General features: G+C 38.8%; 1 long non-coding RNA gene across 1 annotated transcript; it reads right to left on the bottom strand.

Moving 5' to 3' along the window:
• Positions 1–5,702: 5,702 nt before the first annotated feature.
• Positions 5,703–8,302, bottom strand: LOC109196848 (uncharacterized). Its single transcript, XR_002058183.2, has 2 exons — positions 8,161–8,302; positions 5,703–6,679 (listed from the first exon to the last, which is right to left on the bottom strand). It is a non-coding gene; the product is annotated as an uncharacterized LOC109196848 (long non-coding RNA).
• Positions 8,303–9,551: the final 1,249 nt, after the last annotated feature.

The following is a 9,551-nucleotide window of genomic DNA, read 5'->3' on the forward strand; positions in this document are numbered from 1 at the left end:
CCCCTGTCTTGTCTATGTGTTTGTGCTGTCCTCCCCATGACATATTCTGGTAAATGCTTTCCCTAGTTTTTCTCTTATGCTTTTACACCCTGTTTTTTTTCCTCCCACTGATATTTTCCACCTGTGTCTTATTTCCTGTCTGCCCCTCTCTCATTTTTTTCACCTGATTTTCATTGTTCTCAGCTGTTCTCACCTGTGTCTCATCATATAATCAGTATTTGACCTGGTCTCTCCTTTTACTCTTTTCTAGACGTGTTAAACTGTCATAAAAAAGGGATATTAGGGATAGAGTGAGATGGAGGCGAATGATCCAGTGTGGGGACCCCTAAAGGGAGTTGCAAAAAGAAGCAAATGATCTAGCTGATAATTCGCATATTTTCAACCTGATGAACGGTCCATACCCCACCCTGGTACCAATCTCTCTTTGCATTTGTAAACAAGCCTGGCACCAGAGTCGGCATATGAGATAATTCTTAGATGCTTGCTTTATCAAATTATAATTGCAAACCAAAAACAGATTGAGAATGGATTATTCGATATGGGAAGCTTTAACAGCACTTACAATAATGTAGCGGATTGTTGTGCATTAGAATGTTTTTATCTTTATGTACAACCTTGGTGCTTAGTAAAAGTAAAAGCAAAGGTGCCTTAAATCTGCAATCTCAGTCATGCTCATCACAGGGTGACAACTCTACTATGTCTTCATTTTAATAATGATAATAATAATAAAAGCTATTTTCAAGTTGTCTTTAATACGTGATTACTTTTTGCATGTGATTTTAAAACACAGAGCATGAAAAGAAAAAAAATGACCTAGCTTGAGGCTTTAAGCAACTAATTCACTGGATGATGTCAACATCTATCGTTCATATGCATCGACTGGAAATAGTAGATGCATATTATTTTATATGGGGGGGCACTGGCTGAACTCTCCAGACTGCGCTGTGCACCAGCCAACATTTTTGAAAGGAGAGACATGCAGAAACATGAAAGTGTGGCTGGACCAGAGAAGCTGGGACTAAAATGAGAGAATTTTTTAAAGGGAAGTCTTGCTCCTAAGCTAAATGGTACTTTAATAGTATAAAAATTCACAAAAACCTATGTGTATTTTTCCATTTTGAGGCTATTTCAATATTTTTTACAAGGTTAAAATTTGCTGCGGTATAAGTAGTGCATTATCTACAATCCAGTATATCCAGTATTCATAAACTTATATTCACTGCAGGATTTAAACGCTGTTTTTGAGGCTTAGTGCTACAATCATTAAAGTGGGATTAACTAAGGAGTCTCAAAGTCTCAAGCCTCAAAGTCAGGGCCTTCTTTAATAAAGTATAGTGTTAGGGAACACTGATTAACAAACACATGTGAGGGAGGACTGTAGCTGAAGGCTGTTTATCTCTTGGGTGTGTCAAACTGTTTTGTTTCCTGGAAGTTATGTCACCTGCATATGTTTTTGAATGCATTAGTGAATGTTTTTGGATCATCTATAGAATTATTATAACTGAACATTATTGGATTCCTAGAAGGCAGACGACGTTCAATGTCATTTCAGGAATTCATGATTAAATCTGACTGACACTCCACAAGTGGTTTGGAGGTTGCTTTATTGAATGTTTTTTTTTTATTAGACATTGTTTATGTAAGATCAAGTCAATAAAATAAGATTCTGGAAAGTAATGATTAACAAATTTCACTCCATGACCATGATATTTGGGATAGGCGCCAGCCGCCTCACAGCCCCTTAACTGGATTAGTGGTTAAGAGATGCATGGATGACATGATGAAATTAATCTGTTGTTTGACAGTTCAAAAATTGGAGGAATTGTGTTATAATAATAACAATTTTTATTATCAATATTATTATTACCATTATAATTCTTTATTGCAAATAAAATTAGATGGATTAAATGACTTGACTGGAGGCACAGCATTTGCAGCTGTCATACTGACCATGCTGGACACAATGTCGTTATCTCCCCTTGTGCACACCAAACATCCTGTTTCTGCTTTCTTTATTTTCAGTGTTAGGATATCGGTCTTCCTTCCCCTCCAATCTGAGCTGTTTACGGCTAAATAAATATCCATGCACACGCATGCATGCATCCTCCAATGATGAGTTTGTGTGTCATGTTCATCTTAATATCATTCCACCCTCCTCAGACAAGTTCAAAAAAGAACAATTAAAACCAAGCTCCATCTAAGAGAGAGCAAGCATGTCTAAATATGTTAAACTACTCCATTAACTTTAGACCACTTTCTTGTAAGTGCCATAAGCGACCTGCTGAATGTGTGTAGTTGTATGACACCTGGCTAAGTTAACTAAATAAACTAAATTAAGATCTTCTTCTTAGCATCTTACAAATACAAGCAAACACTTGGACTTATAAAAGCATGTCTTAACTAACAAAATTAAAGCCCAGTCTACTTTATTAGGTGCTTTAATATGGCTAGCTAGTGGGTAATTTGGCACAATGCGCGGGGAACTCAGATCAGTCATCATCAATATGATTGCTGACACCTGTGCCTTTCCTGATGAAACATGTCAATTGTCCGCTGAGCCAACCACAAGAATGCTTTTAAGTTGTTACAATGCGAGGAAACTGTCGTAGTAATAAAGTAACATTTCCGAGCCAATAAGCACATTGTTGAGTCATCTGGTTTGAGTCAAGATGGGTTTGGTGTACAACATTCACAATTGTCTTCTTTTCTTTTTCCTGATTTAAAGTTTGTAAAACTCTGATCTGCCAGTGAGTGAGATTTTCTGTCCAAGTACCGTAGTTCATCGATCCTATTTATGCTCATAACAATGCACTGGCTGGTGACTTTATACTTTTGCTCCAAGTCACAAGTCACAACTGAGAAAATAATAGAGTTCAAGTTACTGGATAGAAAATTCACACTGGAAATAAACTGCATGTATGTCAACATGTATGCTTACATTTCTTCCATTACACTAGTGAATGGACACATATAATCATAGAGATCTTTCTTTCACATGGGTCTTTTCAGGCACGTAAACATAGAGGTACTTCCCAGTATTTTAGGTCCCACAGAGATAAAGATCATATTCAAAAAATATAACAACGAAGAAGTGAAGGGAGAATACTTCACAGTATACAGTAAAGTATTGGTGTCAAGTGAACCTTTTTAAAGGGAAAACGAACAAGAGAGGACAAGAAACTGCTTGTAGAAATTAATCTCGTGCCATCCTTGACAGCGTGTGTCCCACTCTTCCATGGCCTCTGCTACTTTCCCTATTTTTACCAAGGCTGGAAAAATAGGAAAAGTGATGGACAAGCAGTGAAGAACCTGATCAAAACATCTCAAGAAATACAGAATAAGTTCAAACATGTGGAGACTATCAGAGTGTCAGTGCACTAACAGGCCAGTTCGCATATATGACTATTCTGACACTGTGCCGGAATGAGTTATTGGTAAACATGATAGATTTGCACATATGGATACCACATTGGCCCCGGAGGTTCAGGATGAGAGAGCTTACTTTGAAACAATAAGACTGCCTCCAAATGCTTGTTGTGTATTGAGGCAGGAGGTATCCACAATGAATTAAGTAAACAAATACAAGTGTTTCTTACCAAAGTAATGCTTTCTGGCTTATTTCAGATAGGGCTATAGTCAACCAAAGAACACTTACTCTTAAACCAATCAACTGCATGGCAATAAAATCTGTATTTTATTTCTAGATTAAATTAACTCCATTAATATATTCAGTCTAATGATTGTAAATGAATTAAAAATATACCCAACACTCTGTTATATGAGCGACATCAGTGACTGTGTGACACTTGAGAATCTATCAGACTTGAAAGTCTGATAAACAAACGAATCAACCTGGAGACTACAGTGCTAATTTCAGCTGGATGAGGGTTTGTTGCTTTTTCTTGTGAGACGTGTGTGTGTGGTGGTGGGGTGGGTTGGGGTGGGGAAGGCTAAAGTAAGACAACACCTTTGCCCCAGTACAATATTGCAAAACAACAAATCACCTGTTAAATGTCATGCTCTGCTGTTTAGCTTTTGAACATCTGTCATTGCAGTGACCTGACATGGCATTTTCTCTCGTGCGAACTGTCAAAATATTCCTTGAAGATGGAGACATTAAAGACACACAAGTGCAGGAGTTTTTCTCATTTTCATTTTGTGAAAAAAAAAAAAAATGTTAGCAGGGGCTGTGCATTTCAAAACAAAGAACAGATTAACATGGCCAGGTATCTGTGTGGCATTAAAAAGTATTCAAGATTAAATGATAAAACACACTATTAACAAATACCAGATACAAAATCAACCTTAAAGAAATGTGGAAAGGGAAGAAGGGAAGTAGTGCAACATAAAAAGCACAATCTGCTCTCCAATTATGGGATTTCTCCAGTAACTGGGCTATTAAACTCATCATCACCCTCTATGTAACCCACAACACACTTGCATTAAAAAAAACCCACAATTGTTACCATAATGATGTAGATAGTTTCATCTTGTTTCACTTCATAAAAAAGTCACTTTAAATAGTAAAACAAGAACATTCACATTTAGGGATTTTATTGCAAAATTCTTCTTTACAAAGTCATGTCTTGCTGGTTTGGAATTAGCATAAATACAGCAGCTACAGGCATGTGGCCTCCACACCAAACAGTGTTTTGACAGTACTGCTTATCTCTTGCGACAGACAAAATATTTCTGATGTTTATGCATGACCATACAGTTTAACAGGAATGGAATGCAACAGTTATGAATTATGATCTTTTGAGTCTCACTGAGTAACTATCACTTTGTGTTCAGGAATTGTGCAACAAAATCACGTAGGGCCTGTCGTTCTGTGCAATGTCCCTGTCACCGCTATAGTTTTCCTGCCGTGTTTTCCCTCCTGGGGCACAGAAAAACACATCTGCAGCGGAGCTGGGCAATGACGTGAGCGTCCAGTGAGAGCAGTGATAACCTAAGAGGGTCTCCTTCCTGTACAGCTGTGTTTGACCGGCACAACAACACTTCTCAGCGATTACTCACCAAAGACACGTGCGCACACTCACACACCTAAAGAGGTAATTGTGACAACGATAGTCTTCTTTTCCTTGATATGAAGTGTATTTACAGTACCTGGACATTCCTTTTTCTAAGGAAGGAACTAGCAGTGTTATCATGACAGTGAGAAAAACATCCTCTGGGTTATTACCGTTTTACTGCCCCTCCTCTACCAGCACTACCACGGCCACCCCACTGGCTTTTAATATCCAACAGTTGAGTGACCTCATGAGAAATTTGTGAATGGACAGTCCGGCCGGCACTCTTATCTGGCTTTGCAGATTTCAACCCCCTTGTAGGAAGACACACAATAACAGTGTGGCAGCACATCCTGCTCTGCTCAATACATAATGGATAATTGTGCAATCAATTGTTGTGAATATACAGCACAGTTGTGAAGGAATCATTCAGTTTATAACCTGATACCAGCTGCAGATAGCAGTATTGCACTAACAATGTTGGGCTGGAGCTGGGCCATTTTATTCATGCTCCCTTTTGAAAACAAAGCGACGTGGCTAAAAAGTACCATGGGAAATCTGAGGCTTGGTGTCATTAAATAAACGTACATTCAAATATCGTCCTGCCTGTTTCTTCGGCATGCATTATTCATGTGACGTGTCTCTGAAATGTCGTTATCCCAAGCCATCTGATGTGATAAAACAACTTTATTACATCCATGTTTTCTCTCAGACAAAAGAACCTCTTGCTTAAAAAAATACTTTAATCTTATTGTATTCAAATTATAGATGTTATCTCTTTCTGAAAGCTTCTGTAATGTAATTTATGACAGTTTTTCATATTGCTGTCTGGGATATTAATCTGATTCAATAAAATTTCCAGCTTGTTAATATGTATGATTCTAAGCACCATTTAATACATGTGTTTCTGCTCACAAATGTCCGACAGTTTCATGCAACGTTGTGGCGTGTCGTGAATAATTGACACATCAAAGCCATACAAGTATGTTTCTGCTTTTGTAAACAGTTCCTGATATCACCCATGATATTTATTCTCGTAAACACTATGCTAGTGTTTACGAGAATAAAATCAGTCTTTACAGTCACACCACTCATTTGCATTTATACCTGATGGGTCTGGATTTCTGGCAGTTGAGGATTATGTTGTGACTTGAGCTCAAACATGTGTTGGCAAATTATAGTCAGTGTGTGTGCTAGTATCTGCCCTTAATTCTGATGTCTCCTTTTCATTAGAGAGGAATCTTGGGTTTGACTAGCGGATGGGTGGCACATCAGTTAAATAAATAAACATCAAAGCAACAATGAATGAATAAAAGTAAAGCTGTTTTTTCACCATTTAATAATGATAATTATCCCTACAACGGAAATGCATTTGATTACATTGGAAAGTTCACAAACCACAGGTATGACTTAAGTCAGCACTGCATCAGCAGCTTAGTTGGCAAGCCTCAGTCAGTCACACATATTGCATGTTTGAGGGAGATCTTCCTTGTGACTGAGCAGCATATCCCACAGGCTGGCGGGTCAGACTGACAGACTGATGGAAACATTGCTTCCAATCCAAGCCCAGAGGCTCCAACAGTACTCCGTATCACCTCCCACTCCTGTCAGACCTCAGCTCTCCTTCTAGGCACAGTCGACAGTGTAGCTTAAATCCCCTGGTCTCCCTGCACACACAGTACATGATATTTTCTTTGCTGTGGTTGATTTAATTTGTTAATTATCTTGTAATTCAATCATATTCCTTTGGGATCCATTTCCCATGTTTTTTCTTAGAAAATTTCAAAGAACATTTTGCTTCGAGGTTACCTCTTCTGATAAATGCCACAGGCGTTAATTTGCTGCTAAATACTTGCGTATCATGGAAAGCAGTCTTGACAGCCAGCCTCTGAAAGCTTGGGGCAAATGACAGCCCTTTCAGATAAAGGTGTCAGTCAAACAAGCATCAGTGAAACAGTAAATAAGTGTGTATGTACATATATAGACAGAGATAGATAGGTTGGTGGGGGGTTGCAAGTGAGGCAGTGTGTGCACCTAAGCCTCTTTGTTAAAAGTTTTCTGACTCACTCTTTTTTCGATCTAAGCTATGCAGGCATTTGGACACTGACAGACTAATGAGATCCTGGTCATAGGACTTCACAGTTTGTTATCTGAGTGACGCACTAAGCCAAGTCTGACAGTTTATCAAGGCATTCTGTCAACTCCAGACTTGTGTGTGTGCACAAATGTTTCAGCTAATCTTTTCAAATACGATCAGATGAGTGAAAGAGCAAGGTAGATCGCGTGTATGATCCGAAATGGTGCTGCTACCCTCTTTTGTTTTCATGCTCATACTTGATGTTACATGCCATCAGGACCTTGGGGTTCCAACATTGAGGTGTACAGTCACCCATCAAGAGCCCTTTGCCTGTTCGTGATCTTAGACATGATGTTAGAGCATTACTGCCCCTCAGTGGTGTAAATGATGGATCAAAGTCCCTGAATGAGAATTCTTGCTTTATAGCTTAAGTGGTGATAACTATTATTTGCTATATTTATAGCACACTGCTTCCCAACAATATAATAGATGTACCCCAACAGACATATCAGAAGAATTCTGCTACTAGCACAAGAGCTCAGATTTCATGTACTGTATATCAAATTTAATTCTACGAATGCTTTTTTTCCCTTTTTAAAATGAAATAGAATCTGGACTTTCTTAGTTCCCAAGCTGTCTACCATTGTAAAAGGTTTATTTTTTGAAACTTAAAGCGGATCATTTTTAAACCACTTAAAATCATCATTAAAAAAAATAATTGTTTTGTGTCGTTAAAAAAAGATGCCTGTGTGTCCACGATGTGCAGACACTGCATACATGCCTAGAAACTTGTCAGTCCAATGGAAGGTACACTCTGCCATAACTAATGTGCAGGCTGGACCCAAACACAGGACTCTGAGAGATCAGTTTCAGCGACTTAATTTACAATATCGCGAAGTGATTCCAGCAGTAAAGGTCCAGGCTCCACTTGGCTTCAGGTCCAAGTCAGAAATCTCCTCCACAGATACTTTACTAGATTATTCTCTCTCACAGGGGCAAAACACCAGGTGTTCTATGCAGAGGAGAAAACTGGTAGGTTGCAGGCAAGGCACAAAACCAGATCATACTTACCACACGAGAGCCGGTTTTACTAACACAGCTTAAAACTCAGTCAACAACAGAAGGCGTTCCTCAATCAAAATAGTGGTGAGACAATCACCTGATGACAAACAGGTGAGCTTATTAACCTCAGGTGTGTAGAAACAAAGGGCAGGAAACCAAAAGCTATCCCGCCCCTGTAAGAAAAGGGTGTGGTTAGATACACACACTCACACAAACATACTGAGAGAGAGAAAGAGAGCAAAACGAGGACGGACAAGAGAAGCACAGAGAACCACTGAGGAGTGGAGGGCCATCAGACATTAAAGCTACTTTAAAGTTTTTGATAAAGTTTTTCTTCTTTTGTTTTGATCAAATGAATATCGTATTGCAAAGAAGTCTTGAAACTAGTGTTTAAAATGATAAACTCATAGAGATCATTTGAGAGACCATTCTTCTCACATCTTTCTGCTGGCCATAAAAGAATGCAGGTGTACAGCACTTCCACATTGGCTACACCTTTCAGACTCTGTGTCTATGTTTCAGAATACCATCTTTAGCCATTTCACATCTGCACTCTTCCTGTAACGTTATTACATCAGAAGCATCATTCTGGCATTGATGCTGGGGAAGGATGTCTGTCTGCACGTGTTTTCTTTTATGTCTGGGTACATTTGGTGAGCTGGCAGTCTGGTTTGTTGGGCGTGTAACACGAGATGATGTTCACAAGCAGTCTGTTTGTGGATGCCAAGGTATTTCCTGCCCGTGCAGAGCTCTGTCTTTGGCCTGCTTATCCATTCCTCAGGAAACTGCTCCAAGTTCCTGCAGTGGACAGTTGTCATTTATTTGTTGCAGATATAAATCTTGTTCAGTCTTTTAAATGTTCCAGCAAAGTTCTTTTTCATATAATTAATTGGTGATATATCTAATCTACTGTATATTTTTTTGGGGGGGGGGGCATGTAACTATATCATTTCTACAACAGAGGGCGCTGTTGCTCACTTATCGCTAATAGAATGAGGTTCATGCAAATTATGCTCAATTCCTATACAGTCAATACTTTTCTTTAATATGAATAAGGTTTGCTTTATTGATGCCTTTGATCAGATCTCAGTTAGAATATGCATTACACAAATTACGTTCAAAAATTCTAATTTGTTGTTTTCAGTAAATCTGCATTGGACTATCCTCTGGCCTCCTCCGGCAGCACTTGGGAGGACTTTCTAAATTTAACTACAATATAACCGCGTTGAAGTTTGGAAACAACTCCAGGGAGACTGTATTGTTTCCTCCAGTCTATGCTATAATTAGCTGGGCTTGTTGTCCTTGATTGTAGACAAAATACGTTTTGTTGTCATGCATCCCATTCATTCATCACCCACTCAGCTTTTAAACCCCACCTCAGTGACTGCAGCAAAAAGGCT

The sequence above is a fragment of the Oreochromis niloticus genome, linkage group LG23, assembly GCF_001858045.2.
Source record: "Oreochromis niloticus isolate F11D_XX linkage group LG23, O_niloticus_UMD_NMBU, whole genome shotgun sequence".
In the NCBI taxonomy this organism is placed as follows: Eukaryota; Metazoa; Chordata; class Actinopteri; order Cichliformes; family Cichlidae; genus Oreochromis; species Oreochromis niloticus.